The following is an 11,188-nucleotide window of genomic DNA, read 5'->3' as shown; positions in this document are numbered from 1 at the left end:
GTAAAGTTAAGAAGTAGGCCTAGTAATCGCATTCTAAGCTAAATCTTTTGACAATAATATCGTCACCGGTAAGATTCGATCTGGCTACCTTCAGTTCATCACTCTACTACACCACCGAGGCTGATGGCTATTCACCGTATAGTTGCGATAATGGTGTTTGGTGTTCCCTCAAGAGAAGAGACTGACGTCACGCCATCGGCACGGCGCGGGCGCGGTGGTGTTCCGATAGTGAAGGTTTCGTTATCAAGTCTATTCACCTTACCTTTTATATTATTGTTGATGATTATTAGCCCCTAAGGGCTTCAAAAATAGAAGAGACAATGATTCCTCACCACCTCCGTTTTTTTCCAGATAGAGCAATTGGACTACTGTATGTGATATGGGGAATGGGGAAATGCTCTTGTACTATTTACAAGACGAAATTAAGACCGAGAACTTCGGTAAAAAAGAGTAAACATACCCCGATTTCACGGACTTGTGTATCATTATTTGTAATGAAAGTGACATAGAAGGTAGCTTGTATCGTATTAAGTGCAAATATTTCAAACACCAGTAATTTTTGATTGATTTCGATCAAAATGTTTGATATGACTAGGAATAATTTTAAGTAGAACGAGTGCATCGCTATCTGTTGGATTTTGACAAAACCACGATCTGCATTACCGACGCCACCACGGACAAGCGAAAGCGAACCGAGTCTGTTAGTAGCGTGTTTGTTGGTTTGTTTATGCTTCTCTATCAAAATCTAACCAATGGACCTATTTGTCTGGAATTTTTGACAATGACCTTTTCTGTGACATATTCCTTCAAGTTTGAGTTGTTTTGAGTAACCATTATTTTCCGTAAAAGCCAGTGGGTACCCGTTACAGTGTCTTGGACTCATCTATAGCTTGATTGGAATCTGAATCTAGCCTCCCCCTGTCGCTCGTTCCAAAAGAAAGTAGCAATCTCCCTTTTGTTTGCTCCAAACGGTGTTTCAATATGCGGGACTTTTATACAAACGGGACTTTTTTTATAAACGGGAGTTTTAGACCATACTCGGGACCAAAACACAGGATGCGGGATAAACCCGGATTTTGGTCTCTCTGACTCCGGAATTTCTATTTTACTGCTATCCAGTTAAATCAACCAAAATATGTTTAACTATAGGCAAGCTATGTTTACATCGTACGAAAAAAGTCTTTCGGGACTATAAATAATACATGTAGGATCTTCAAATTATCAAAACGTGACAATGCGGTACTTTCTTGACCAGAAGCGGGATATTTGTTTTGTTCGTGTGGTGAAAAAAACTGGTTCCAACACCCAAGCGGTTCACTTCCAGAACCAGTTCCTCTACAGACTTCGTACAAACAAGGTTGGTTGTGTATTTGTTATGGTTCCTTGATTATTGATAGAAACTGCAATAGTATTTGCAATTGGTAAACATATAATAGTACAGTTCAGTAATTATTTTATGGTCAAAATCCTAACCAACAATTGCTATTTAAATAGTCTTGGTCAATATTTACTTACTGGATCAGAACTTTGAGTATAGCCAGAGAAAGTGCCGGTTCATTCACTAGATTTGGATCAATTTTATTTCAAAGTTTTGGAAACGGTGTTTTCTAAACGAGGAATTGAGGGTTTGCTAGGAAATACAGTATATCTCAACAGAAATCAGTATCGGGGGACCGAGCCTTGCTCGATTAATTGGGTGTATTGGTTAATAAGGGGGCATGATCAAATCTATTTCTGATCCTGTAATTTTTCTATCTAAAACCCCATAAGTCCAGTGCTAAGACTTAGTTACCAAATTAGTTTTTTTTTCAGCAACAACCACAGTTCCCTGCGATGGGCCTACTATATGGTGCGTCATTAAATTTATTAGGTCAAAAATTATCTATTCCTAAAACTAAATACAACCATATTCTTCCCCTTAGTTTTTAAATACATTTAGTTAGAACATCCACAAACAATCAAATCTTTAGTGTAATCTATGCTCAATAAATACTACTGATGTTTTTCCCTTTGTACTGTATTTTGTAATTTGCTATATTATCGATTGTTATTGTTGCCAAATTTTATCTATTGTTATGCTTGCTATTCAACCAAGTCTTTTCTATCGCATGTAATGTTAGTCTCTTATCTGCCTGTCAATAAATTATGCAAAACAAAAAAAAAATGAAAAAAGCATGAGAAAAGGCAGAAGGGAAGAAAATTTAATTAGGCTAAGCAATTGTATTTCACATTTCACTTTCACTCTTTAATCACTTTTCGTTCATTTAATCTCAATCTTTCAATATTGTATCTGTATCAGCATGTCAACCCTGTAATGTCAACCCTTGTAAAAATGGTGTTATACCGTAAACAAATAAATAAAATAAAATAAAATATAATGTGGATAGCTTGTTATAAACACATGCTACAAGTCACAAGGGTTTTGTTTACTTTTTCCTTGTTATTTTATTCAATTAACATAATTTTTTTTTATTTTATTTTTTTTACTTTTACAATTTGTTTTATAATATATTGAACAATAAGTAAATGCTATGTAATACAACAAATTAACTTTTAAATTGTAAATTTTATTGTGTTAATTTTGACACTTGGCAACCCATTCCCATAAGGCAAATGTTAAATTTTAACATTTTAAAATGAGTTGTGTAAGCGAAATGCGAATTTTCCTGAGGTAGTGGCTGTCACCAATCACGTATTCAGGGCTATACAGGGTGAATAAAAAGTCAAGACCCCCCCATCTAATATTTTTCCAAGTAAATATACAGAGATATCCTTTTGGGGGTAGTGCAATCTTAGCAGGAAGTTTCGTTTTATGATTTTGAAATGTTTGAGTGTCCCCCCAAAAGGGGGGATTTGGGGGGTAACTCAAATATTTTAAATGTAAACCCCCTTCAAGTGACACCTCATCTTAAAGTGTTAACAAAAACTTAAAGAATGGTGAAAACTAGAGGTCGCTATCTCTTCTCTGTCCAAAATGGTAGCCCGTCAAATGTTGTGGAAAATCAATGGTTAATATTGGTTCGTAATGGTAATATTGGCTACCATTTTGGATAGAAAAGAGATAGCGAACTCTGGTTTTCACCATTCTTTAAGTTTTTGTAAACACTTCAAAATGAGGTGTCACTTGATGGGGTTTTAAATTGAAAAGTTTTTAGTTGCCCCCCCCCCCCAATCCCCCCTTTTAGGGGAGACACTCAACAATTTAAACGTAAACCCCCATTTAGTGACACCTCATTTAAAAGTGTTTACAAAAACTTAAAGAATGGTGAAAACCAGAGTTCGCTATCTCTTCTCTATCCAAAATGGTAGCCAATATTACAATTACGAACCAATTTTACCATTGATTTTCCACAACATTTGACGGGCTACCATTTTGGACAGAGAAGAGATAGCGACCTCTAGTTTTCACCATCCTTTAAGTTTTTGTAAACAGTTTAAAATAAGGTGTCACTTGAAGGGGGTTCACATTTAAAATATTTGAGTTACCCCCCAAATCCCCCCTTTTCGGGGGACACTAAAAAATTTCAAAATCATAAAAAGAAACGTCCTGCTAAGATTGCACGATCCCCAAAAGGATATCTCTGTATATTTACTTGGAAAAATATTAGATGGGGGGGTCTTGACTTTTTATTCACCCTGTATGATAATATAATACAAATAAAATTTACTTCCAAAATGTAGTCATAACCCTTTCACTGGATTTCAATATATATATTACAGACAAACGCGTATAATAGAATAGGATAGTGGATACACTATAAACCATAATTCAACTATGGGTACACATTGAAGTGTTACTACTTACAGTAGTTGAAAAGTTTTCATTCACAACAATCATTTTATATATCATGAACTGGTTAATTTTATTAAATTACAGGATGTCTAGCTTCAAAGTGAGAATTATAAAAGGGTTATTTTAAGACAATTAGGGGTTATCAATACAATTTTAAAGTGCTTTATAATAAATCTCATTCATAGGTGCAAATGGTTTATGTGCAATAACATGTATTTTATTAAAACGTTTTTATTAGCTCGCTTTTTTGTCTGGTACAAATTTTTCAATAAATTTTAAACTATCTTCTCAATGATCTAGAGACTTGAAACTTGCAACATAGCTCACAAATAAATGACAATGCAATACTATAACATTTTATTGTGATATTTCCCTTGGGTTAAGCCCCATGGGGTTCCAAATTTTCCATGTTTACTTTTTGAAAGAATGTAAATATATCAATTGAAGTCAGCTGTAAATACTTAAATTTGACAGTTCGAAGAGCAGGGATTAAGAGGTTCTGCTCCCGAGATCTTCTAAAATATAAAACAAGCATTTCAAAGTAAAGATAAAACATCTGATTACAGATTATAAGGTTTTGGTAACTTCTTGATCAGCATTGTATGTGTTATTAAATTTATGGAAAATAAATAAAAGAAACGTCTTATAACACTTAAAACATATATTTACACTTATATACTGTTACTCACAAGACGGTAAATATACATAAAAGATGGTAAGTGGAGATCGATTTCGATTGGACACTCCAATCATCATCAGACCCAATAGGCGAATCGATTGGGTCTGATGATGATTGAAGTGTCCAATCAAAATCGATCAACACTTACCATCTTTTGTGTATATTTACCATCTTGTGAGTAAAATTATAATCGTAAATATACAGGGTGTCCGGTCATAAGTGTTAAATAAAATTTTGCATTAAACTACATGGTAATGGTGACAGAATGTCGCAAATTTGAGGTTCCCAACTTCAACAGTTAGAGAATAACAAATAAATTAAGATTTTTCAAAAATTATTGTAGTTGTTATGAAAAAGGTTATTTTACTCTGTTAAAAATGCACTTACCGTCAACTTCAATGACATTTTCAGAATCCTCACAAAATTTTTAATAAATATAACACATAATCGTTGGGGTAGGTAAAAATATTCTATTTAAAATTCTTCGTTAAACAAATTATTTTTATATCGACGAAAATGTAAATAACATTCAGCAGTTTATTTCTCGGTTGTTGAGTTCCGGAGAGGTTATCAAATATGACTAAAAACTTCCTTATTTAAAGGGCTTTACAATGATGTATAACAACATTTACCTACTGTCAAATCCATGGTGAATTTTACGCACTATTGTGAAAAATCACGGTCAAGCCAAAACAGATATTGTAAAAAATAATAAAATTTTACTTACTATTTTATGAGCTGACCACTGATGATGAGGGTATGTATAATTTATTATTGACCAGACTACACTTCCATCAAACTAAAGAGTTTTTTTTAAGACTTTGGAAAATTTGTAATTAAAAAACACAACACATTAGTAAAAAACATAATACACACTACAATTTAAATATGAAATGATAGTTAACCCATTAAACAAATCAATGACACACTTTGTCCGAAGCACAAATCACAGTTTGGGTGTAAAGTGCCCACCGTTTTCCCGCAAGCAGGCCCTAGCTCTTTTGCGGATTGCGCCAACTGTGACCTCATACGTCAATTTTTCCCTTACTTTCCCAGCAGCCTCAAAGATTCTCTCCCGTAACTCAACTTCAGAGTTTACAACAGTTGAGTAAACTAGACTTTTCATGTAACCCCAAACAAAAAAATCTAACGGGCTCAAGTCTGGAGATCGAGGAGGCCATGTCACACTTCCTCCACGTCCAATCCATGTCGGGTAGTTTTGGGATAGCCACAACCGAACGCTTTCAGTAAAATGTGGTGGAGCACCATCCTGCTGAAATATGATTTCAGCTCTTTGTTGAGGATCAATTTCATCCAACAACTGAGGTAGAGAGTGCTGAAGAAAATCTAGATATAAATCACCGTTCAGATTTCCTTCGAAGATATGGGGACCAATTAACCGATCTCCAATCACACCTGCCCACACGTTGATCCCAAACCTTTTTTGAAAAGAAGCTTCTCTGGAGGCTTTTGGATTTTCATTATTCCAAAGATGCATATTGTGAATATTTATCACACCTTCTCTGGTAAAACGGGATTCGTCAGTCCATAGTATTTTTTTAAGGAAGTGATATTCAACAATATCACGTTGAAGAAGCCAGCGGCAGAACTCCTTTCTGGATTCGAAGTCACGAGGCTCCAATCCTTGGACCTTTGTAAAATGATACGGATGGAAGTTATTGTCCTTCAACACTTTATGTACTTTCCACCGGGACATACTAGTTTCAAGGGCAAGCTGCCTAACACTAGTAGTAGGATTATCCATAACTCTCTGAATTACACCCTCTTCAGCTGCAACATCATGCACAGGTCCTACTTCTTTCTTCTTCTTCTCAACCGATCCTGTTTCCAGCAAACGTTGATGCACTCTAGTAAACACCTGAGTACTGGGGGTGGTGCGATCAGGATACCGATTCTGGTACTCTCTCTGAGCAGCCGACGCATTACCGTTACACAAACCATAAATAAAATGCATTTCAACATACTCCCGAATCGAAAAAGACATAGTTGACCGATCACTGTCCACATGTGACTGATAGATCGTTTTAAAATATGACTACTGGTTCGCTTTGTTTTCTTATCGCTTGGATAAAGTATTGTTATCAGTAAAATACCTGAATCTATTGACTAAATCCATTCAACAAAATAGAAATTCCGGGAGATAATTTAAATCTTATATGAAAATTATACGATAACCGTAACTTTATCACAAACACATTTTACTACTATGTTTCTTTTCTTAGCTGGGTATTTATAAACAAAGCGTTGCATGCGAGAAAGAAATACAAATTATTTGTTGCCTGCACTTAAATGTATTATTCTTCACAATAGATTTTCTTTGCCCTACCATGTTTTTTCACAATAATGATCGAATTATATTAGGAAATTTGAAATTCGGTAAAAACTATTATACACCATTGTAAAGCCCTTTAAATAAGGAAGTTTTTAGTCATATTTGATAACCTCGCCGGAACTCAACAACCGAGAAATAAATTGCTGTATGTTATTTACATTTTCGTCGATATAAAAATAATTTGTTTAACGAAGAATTTTAAATAGAATATTTTTACCTACCCCAACGATTATGTGTTATATTTATTAAAAATTTTGTGAGGATTCTGAAAATGTCATTGAAGTTGACGGTAAGTGAATTTTTAACAGAGTAAAATAACCTTTTTCATAACAACTACACTAATTTTTGAAAAATCTTAATTTATTTGTTATTCTCTAACTGTTGAAGTTGGGAACCTCAAATTTGCGACATTCTGTCACCATTACCATGTAGTTTAATGCAAAATTTTATTTAACACTTATCACCGGACACCCTGTATGTTTTAATTGTTATAAGACGTTTCTTTTATTTACTTTCCATAATAATAGTTCAATAGGTGAAGATAATTGTAAATTGGCATGCGCCCCACGTTTTTCGTTTTAAATCTTACAAGTATTTATTCTCTCTACGTATTTATAAATTATTTTCTACTTTTTAGTGTGTTTAAAAACGGGCATTTAAAAAAAAGTATTTTTCTTTATATAAGTATTTTTTTCTCTATTTGAACAATATAACACTCTTATTAGAAAGAAGAGAGCACAGACAGAGCATTTAAATTATTGTTTACTCTCTGAAGCTCAATGGTCTGTTTTCCCATGTCGGATACAAGTGGAAACTCAAGCTTAACAGGTCATTCGCTGGTGCACTCACCCTACTAGACTATAATCATGCTGCAGTAACTAAAAATATTAACACTATCCTTCGTGCTTGGTTCCCATTGGACCACAAGGCTCCGCACTGGTAGTTAGTGAGTTCTGCCGAGGGACCGAGTTAGCCAGTTCCGTTCTCGGATAGAACTCGCTAACCCGGCCAGTGAACTAGTGGGTTATGGAGTTACCCGATTCCAAAACCAAACAAGTTAGTGAGTTCCGCCATTTACTATACACAAATGTATGTGTATAGTAAATGGATCCGCTAAACAAGCGATTTTGGAAATTTCATATTCATATTCATTTGAGATGGGGACACCACCTAGGTACGTATTTTAACCAAAATATGAGTACAGGGCAGGTTGAGTGTGGAATGGAGTGTGATTATGTGTAGCTTTGTTAATGAATAAGATCAGCTATCTTATTAGTCAGGAGGATTTATTTAAACAAAGCCCAATGATCAGGAACAGCTGGGTCCAGTTTCGAACCAGCAAAAACTACACACTTTTCTCAGGATCGAACTGGCGACCTATTGATCAAGGGATTTAACAAGGGACAAGGAGTTAGCTGGTCCCGGAGCTAGCAAATTTCGGCTACCCAAAAAAACATCATCGTAACATTATTTAAAGTGACAAGTACGAAGTTTTTATTAAAATCTTAAAATCTGTTTACTGGAGAACAGGAGTTCTTGTACCTATGTAAGATTTATTGTAAAAAGTTTTTTACTTTTTATTTTTTGCCTTGATGTTTTTTAAAAGAACACAGAGTGTAACTGCAGTCAACAAAAAGCTGTCTAAAATACAGAACAATCTTTTAAAGCAATATTAGAAAACCTTTTTTAAATAAAAAAATAAAAAAAACTAACAACAACAAACAGGTTAACAAAAACATTGGCTGCAACCATAGCTCATAGACAAGATGTGTACCTCGGTATCACAAAGTGTAAGTTAAGTTGTCTCTTATTCATAACAATAATAATGACACTTGCAGCATAAAAGTATTCTATTGCAGTATTCCTGTTACCTCTGTTGTTTTGTTGGCAGACATGGGTTTCCTGGCCTACCTCGCTGTGACAGCTATTGGTGCAGCAGTGTTAGTAGTCCCGGGTCTGGGTGCCTTGGTATTACCGTGGCTGGGGTTCGGCACCGCAGGTGTGGTTCCTGGCACTATAGCCGCTTCTGCCCAAAGCTGGATAGGAGGGACCGTGGTAGCTGGCTCTATCTTTGCCGCCCTCCAAGCCTTGGCCACGCGAAATAACGGAAGGAAATAAATCTCAGGTGACGGAGGTATATTTTCAGCCATCATAACATAGACTTTAAACTATAAAGTTTCAAATTAAAACATGTAACCCTATGCACAGAATACAAAATTCAATCTGGAAAATCTCTAAAATTCTTTAAATAATGAAACTTGCAGAATCTTTATTTTAAAAATTTATTGTGTGCACACAAACCTCAAGTAAACAGTCAAACACCCTAAAAGGCACTTGTACCTGTAGTGGAAAGGGTCGATAATGGCAAAAAATAATGTGTTTCCAAAACATTGGTTTTGTCACTGAATCCCCAGCTACTGTTACTTACCGTACACCCCTGACAGTAACTTTCTGTGCGCACGGCCCCACTAAGTCGATTAGTGAGGTGAGTGTTGAGTATTAAGGAAGATCCAATGTTTACTTCGAGGATAGTACAGCGTTTTCACCAAATCTATGAAGTGCCTTTGTAGCATCGTTTGACTGTTAAATTCACTGATTTTTACATTGCGTAATTTCTCGGGGTATTGGCAAATATTCACATGAGGTATTCATTAATTTAAAATCTTCTAAAAAATCCATGACTAATGAAGACTTGACACATTACTGAGAAATATTATCGATTACTAATAAGTCTATTAATTTAAAATTTAAAATTTTAAATAAAAAAAATGAATTGAGTAAGGTATTCACTGCATCTTTTTAGAGGAAATATCTTGCTATTGAAAGATTGTGGCATGATATTATGGTATGGTCTTGGGCAGATAATTAAGTTTATATTCTCAAATAAGATCTACAAGTTTCTGTTTCCATACATTTGTTAATCTTACAGTATTTTTAATAAGTGACAATTTTGTGTTAAAACATTTTAAGCTTTAATAACAAATTATTAAGCTTATTATATACTGTTTCATTTTCAGTTAATACAAGTTAAATTGTATTCATTACTCTTTGCTCTAGGTACTTAATTTGTTACCTATTAGAATTATCTGAGACATTTTTATTTTGCAGGTAAAATTGAAAAGCAATTTGAAGGTGTTGGAGTGCCACCAAGCCAAGTGCATTTATATATTGTGAATTTTTATTCCATACCACCAGTGCTTTGTATTCATTATTTCTTAACTCTTGTGTTTTGTACTGCCAAAAATGCATTTTAAAAATGGTTTTCAATTGTATTTTATTATTTCACTTAACAAAACCACATATATCCTTTTTATAAATTTTCGCTTCAATACATTATCTGATTAGTAAATTCTCAATCCAACTATTTTTGGTTTTAAAATGGCGGCCATTTTAATTGTTATAGGCCTAACTTAAATTAAAAAAAAAACATATGATTTAATGAGAAGATACCAACAAGACTTGTATTTAACATTTACAATTCTCTATCACACAACACCAAGTTCAAAGAGATCAAATAAAGAATTGTTGAGAAATCACAATTATTTTTGGCACAAAATGAGGCGAGCCCTGACTGCATTGCAATTTTTTGCCTGGCTAGTACAACTAAAAATCGCAATTTCTTGTGTTGGTTAGTCTAGACTGAACCTTGGAAAAAGCCATTAAATACATACATTCATATTCATTTTAGAGGGGGACGCCACCTATGTGCATATTTTATTCACCCAAAATATGAGTGTAGAATGGAGTGTGATGCCTTGTGTAGCTTTGTTACTGACTTAGATCAGCTGTTTCATTAGCCAGACCCATTGAAAGCCCAATGAACAAAAATAGCTGGGTCCAGTTTCGAACCATCAAGAAGCTACTACAGTACCAACACAAAATTACAACAACAGTTACAACAAAAATTACATCAAAAATTACAAATTACAGTAACAATAAAAATACAGAAATTGAAACAAAAACAAGAACAAGCAAACAGAAAAAATAAATAAATTTACAATACGATAAATAGAACCACTGACAAGACCGAAGCAAACAGAAACAATAAGTTTTCCATTCAAGGCAGCGACAATATATAATAATGCAAATAAATAGGACTAGTATGAAACATGGGGAGAAATTGCAGTTTTTGACTAGAAAATACTTTCAAAGAAACAGATATTGCGTGCTCATAACAATGTCTTATAATTTATAAAAATACTCAATTTAACAAAAGAAAAACTATTACATGCAAAAAAGAAAGAGAGAAACGAGAAAAAAGAACATGTACAGAACATCAACCCGGAGGGCGACGGGGCCAATATTGTGCACCCCCAAGAGCCATCGATCACCGAACGCAGATTTCTTTCAAAAATGGATGAGC

The 11,188-nt window shown here is 34.3% G+C and overlaps 1 long non-coding RNA gene across 1 annotated transcript; it reads left to right on the top strand.

The window, feature by feature from the left end:
* The first annotated feature begins 1,342 nt into the window (after nucleotides 1-1,342).
* On the top strand, nucleotides 1,343-10,059 carry LOC128995099 (uncharacterized). Its single transcript, XR_008490952.1, has 3 exons — nucleotides 1,343-1,357; nucleotides 8,717-8,959; nucleotides 9,934-10,059. It is a non-coding gene; the product is annotated as an uncharacterized LOC128995099 (long non-coding RNA).
* Nucleotides 10,060-11,188: the final 1,129 nt, after the last annotated feature.

The sequence above is a fragment of the Macrosteles quadrilineatus genome, unplaced genomic scaffold (assembly GCF_028750875.1).
Source record: "Macrosteles quadrilineatus isolate MER2022 unplaced genomic scaffold, UCM_ALF_1.0 Scaffold_5__1_contigs__length_97177068, whole genome shotgun sequence".
Taxonomy (NCBI): domain Eukaryota; kingdom Metazoa; phylum Arthropoda; class Insecta; order Hemiptera; family Cicadellidae; genus Macrosteles; species Macrosteles quadrilineatus.
Note: the sequence above shows the minus strand (reverse complement) of the source record. Positions and strands in the feature narration are given on the sequence as shown.